Source organism: Chiloscyllium plagiosum, chromosome 6 (assembly GCF_004010195.1).
Source record: "Chiloscyllium plagiosum isolate BGI_BamShark_2017 chromosome 6, ASM401019v2, whole genome shotgun sequence".
NCBI lineage: Eukaryota > Metazoa > Chordata > Chondrichthyes > Orectolobiformes > Hemiscylliidae > Chiloscyllium > Chiloscyllium plagiosum.
The window spans coordinates 118,059,771-118,064,911 of record NC_057715.1 but is presented as its reverse complement, the minus strand read 5'-3'; the positions used below and the strand labels follow the sequence as shown (position 1 = coordinate 118,064,911).

Genomic DNA, 5,141 nt, shown 5'->3' with positions numbered 1-5,141 from the left:
TGTGTGTGTCTGTCTGTCTGTGTGTGTCTGTCTGTCTGTGTGTGTCTGTCTGTCTGTGTGTGTCTGTCTCTGTCTGTCTGTGTGTGTCTCTGTGTGTGTGTGTCTGTCTGTGTGTGTGTCTCTCTGCAGCTCTCCCTGAAAAGGCGGTGGCAGCAGGATCCATGAACATTTGTAATACAGAAATTGTCAATCTCCTGTTGAAGGGATGAGGGGTTATCAGAGGTGGACGGGATGTAGATTCATCATCCATGATATTATTAAATAGAGCAGCAGGATTTCGGGGCTGAATGGCCACCTCCTGATTTTAATCCTTATATGACATTCAGTCTCCCATTTCATTGTCAAATTATTCAGACTATATTAATTTTAAATCCATATGTTCACATCCATAGTGGGAGCTGCCAATGTAAACATGTCACCATGTAGTTACCTCCTCCTGCCAGCGGGAGCGCTAGCTCCATGGGTGTGACATGTTTACATGGACTGTCCCCGTTATAAATGGGACATGAGAAATGGGAAACTTTGAATGTGGGCCGATGTTTGAATGTGTGTAGGTATGTTTGATCATTGTGCCAGCCCCCTGTCAGTACAGATATGGAGCACTGGGGGGTGTAGTTATTAGACATTTTCAGATGAGCTCAGTGCCCAGTGGGGTCACTGGGTCCAGTGCCACTGTAAACCCTCACCCGAGCTCGGGTCGTGTGAGCTAAAGCAAGATATTTCGGATTTTCTGCAGTTAAAAAACAGAAACTGCGAGAGAAATTCAACAGGGCTGGCAGCATCTATAGGCAGAGTTGAGATTTCTAGTCCGATCTGACTTCTTTAGAGTGCTTGGTGCAGGTCCTTGCAAGGCTGACGAATGGTGAACCTTGCCGTGTCCGGTCTGGGGGAAATTTGTTATTGTTGGGTTAATTTCTGTTCTGTTCTGGCGCTGACTGTGGCTGTTTTGTCAACCTATAGCTTTGTGTTTCTGTATTCCACTGAGGCTGGTCAGTACCTGCTGTCCTCCTGATAGCTTTAATTTTCTCCATTATGCAGAACTAAAGTGCGATTGCCCTGCCTCTGATTATAACTATCCATTGCTTTGTCTGATTTTTAAAAAATCCTCTTTCCAGTGTTTCTTTCGACTCTTTGCAGCTCCCTGTAATTCCCCCGGTTCTACTTCCCTTTATATAGTGTTTTTTGTTCCCCCGCCCCCCTCTCCCGCCTGAGTATAGTTTGAATTTGGCGCCGAAGCAGTTGGATATAAGAGTGGCGGGAATTGAGTAAACCGCGCTGAACCTCAGCATATAAAAGTGAATTTAAACTGGGCTATGGATCAGGAAGCTGGAGAGAGACGTGGATAGAGAGCACGGCCTCGGGTCAAACTCTCGCCCCGCGAAACTATTCCAACGATAACAAGTTGAGAGCTTTCGAATGTATGGGAACTGAAATAAGTCAGACGCTGGTGAAATGGACACGGTTTCGGAAGAATGAATAGAATTTATAAATCTCAATTGAGAGGATGTCAAAGGTTAGTTTTAACTCATTCAAGATAAGTAATTCTAAAACAATGCTTGCAGATTACAGCAGATGTTCTCCGAAATCGTTGGACGACTATTGGAACATGTACACCCTCTGTTATACCTCTGGGTGTACAATTTTGCAAGGCTCATTAATCAATCTTCAACCAGCCAGACCGGACCTTTGTAACGTTGGGCAATGGATGGCAGGTCCCAGAATCTATGACCTTGGCTAAGGTTTAGACACCATAAAGTGTTTGTTCTGTTTGGTATTTACAGGCTGCTGATTGCTGCAGAGGTGGACTTGTGGCTATTCTCTGACCTTCAGTGAGTGGATTTCGAGATGCATTTGCAAGGACAGTGGAAATGATACAAAACTTGCATGTATTATGAACTGTGAAGAGAGAAGTAACCTTGCAAAAAGCTGGTGGAATAAGTAGATGTGTGGCCGAATTAATTTAATGCAAAGAAGTCTGAGATAATTAATTTTGGTCTGAAGAAAATGGTGTTGATATAAAATAACATGTACATTTTTAAAGGTGATCTCGGGCATGTATTGGCACCACATTTAAGGTAAAAAGTATATTGGTATTAGTGAAGATAGAGAAACTATTTACAACAGCCATTCTTGAAATGAGTTTCAACAGTATGGATTGATCAGAGGTGGCTGTTCTAGTCCTGAGCGCAGAGAGCATTGAGACAATTTGATAGGTGTTCAAAATTATGGTTCTGAATGGTAGATGTAGATCACCAAAATAGAAATGGCTGAAAAAAATGTCTTGTAGAGCCTTGGTGCGACCACTTCTGTATCAAACCAGGCACTCAGTCTACACGCATTTTGCTGTGCTCTTCCAGCACCACTAATCCAGAATCTGGTTTCCAGCATCTGCAGTCATTGTTTTTAACTCAGTCTACACACTAACCCCTCAGTCTTGCAGCATTATTCACACCACTCTCAGCTGTTCTCCCCTTTAAATTAGTTTTAATCAACCTGTTCAAACATGTTGCGTGAGGTAGGTGGGTCTATCTCTGGCCAGAAAGTAATAATTGTTGACCCACAAATCCTCTCACTCCATTTTGTGTCAGTATTGTCTCCTTATTTAAAGAAAACATTACTTGCCATTCAGAGTGCAACATAGGTTCACTGGTCTGAGCCCTGGAATGGGGGTTTTGTCCTTATGTGGAAAGATTAACCATGCTAGACCTGTAGTCTCTGGGGTTTAGAAGAATGAGGTGATCTCATTCAAACATGTAGAATTCATACAAGATAGCTGAAGGAATGATGTTTTCTCCCAAGCTTTTGGCTCTAGAATGAGGGGATACTGTTTCAGGATAGTGGAGAGGCTGTGTAAGACCGAATTGAGGATTTCTTCACTGGTGAGCCTTCAATGTTATGTACTTACGAGGGCTCTGGAGGCTCAGTCAGTGAGCATGTACAAGACTGAGATCATTAGTTCGACACACGAAAAACAGCATAGGATATGGGGATAGTGCAGAAAATTGTTAAAGTACAGGTAGTTCTCTTGTAACGCCATGGTTCGGTATCTGTGCAATCTTGCTTTATAAGAAAATTATGCGATACCAACACCATTAAAACTAATGGGGCTGGACTTGTGTTATAGCTAATACAGGTAAGGAAAGTTTGTGTTCTGGAAATATGTTTAAATTTGGCAATTGTGTTATAGCCAATTCGTGTTGTAGAAACATGTTATAGGTGATGGTACATGTCAGCACAAATGATGTCGGGAAGAAGGGGAGGAACATACTACAGCGGGACTTCGGAGAACTAGGAAGAAGGCTGAAAAGCAGGACGTCCAGGGTGGTTATTTCCGTTTTGCTTCCAGTTCCTTGGGCTGGTGAGGCCAGAAACAGATATAATGGACTTGAACGTGTGGCTGGGGAACTGGTGCAGGAAGCAAGGATTTAAATTCTTGGATTACTGGGGTATGTTTTGTGGTAAGCATAAATTATAAAGAGAGACGGTTTGCACCTTAATAGGTTGGGGACCAGCATTCTGGCAGGCAGGTTTGCTACTGCAACACAGTTACGTTTAAACTAAGTAGCGGGGGGAGGGGGACAAGCTGGATGTTTAAGAAGGAAATTGAAGGGAAAGTTAGAACAAGCGAAGTCAAGAAAGACAACTGTATCAATGAGGCAGAAAACTCAAAAAGGGATCATGCTGTAAGGTTGAGTGAAATAGGAGTTGATGGGAAGGGTGAGGGCAGTAACAAATTAAAAATACTATACATGAATGCACGAAGCATTAGAAATAAGATGGATGAGCTTGAGGCTCTTTTGGAAATTGGCAGATACGATATTGTGGGGATAACTGAGATGTGGCTTCAAGTGGACAGGGCCTGTGAAATGAATATTCAAGGCTACACGTGCTATCGTAAGGACAGACTGATGGGCAGAGGGGGTGGGGTGGCCATGTTGGTAAGGGATGCTATTAAGTCCCTTGCGCGGGGGGACCTAGAATCAGGGGATGTAGAGTCAGTATGGATAGAGTTGTGAAATTCTAAGGGTAAAAAGATCCTCTTGGGAGTTATCTACAGGCCCCCAAACAGTAGTCTGGTTGTTGGATGCAAGTTGAATCAGGAGCTGAAATTGGCCTGTCGCAAAGATGTTACTACAGTTGTTATGGGGGATTTCAACATGCAGGTAGACTGGGAGAATCAGGATGGTATTGGACCTCAAGAAAGAGACTTTGTGGAGTGCCTCCAAGATGGATTCTTAGAACAGCTGGTGCTGGAGCGTACCAGGGAGAAGGCAATTCTGGATCTGGTATTGTGCAATGAACCAGAATTGATCAGGGACCTCGAAGTGAAGGAACCATTGGGAAGTAGTGACCATAATACAATAAGCTTCAATCTGCAATTTGAGAGGGAGAGGGTACAATCGGCATGACAATATTTCTGTTGAATAAAGGGAACTATGGAGCTATGAGGGAGGAGCTGGCCAAAGTTCAATGGTACAACACCTTAGCAGGAATGACAGTGGAGGAACAATGGCAGATATTTCTGTGTATAATGCAGAAGATGCAGGATCAGTTCATTCCAAAAAAGAAGAAAGATCCTAGGAGGAGGCATGGGTGGCCGTGGCTGACGAGGGAAGTTAAGAAACATATAAAGTTAAAAGAGAAAAAGTATAACATAGCAAAGATAAGTGGGAAAACAGAGGACTGGGAAGCTTTTAAAGAACAACAGAGGATTACTAAGAAGGAAATACGCAGAGAAAAAAAATGTGGTACGAAGGTAAACTGGCCAAAAATATAAAGGAGGATAGTAAAAGCTTTTTTAGGTATGTGAAAGGCAAAAAAATGGTTCGGACTAAAATTGGGCCCTTGAAGACAGAAATAGGGGAATATATCACGGGGAATAAAGAAATGGCAGAAGAATTGAATTGGTACTTCAGATCTGTGTTCACTGGGGAAGACACAAGCAATCTCCGAGGTAACAGTGGCTGAAAGACCTGAACTTGAGGGAATTAATATTTGCCAGGAATTGGTGTTGGAGAGACTGTTTGGTCTGAAGGTTGATAAGTCCCCAGGGCCTGATGGTCTACATCCCAGGGTACTGAAGGAGGTGGCTTGAGAAATCGTGGATGCTTTGGTGATTATTTTCCAGAGTTCGATAGATT

At 43.1% G+C, this 5,141-nt stretch overlaps 1 protein-coding gene across 1 annotated transcript in view; it reads left to right on the top strand.

The window, feature by feature from the left end:
- The window catches only part of rrm1 (ribonucleotide reductase M1 polypeptide), a 35,581-nt gene that overhangs the window by 1,110 nt on the left and 29,330 nt on the right, over positions 1-5,141 (top strand). The window lies entirely within an intron of this gene.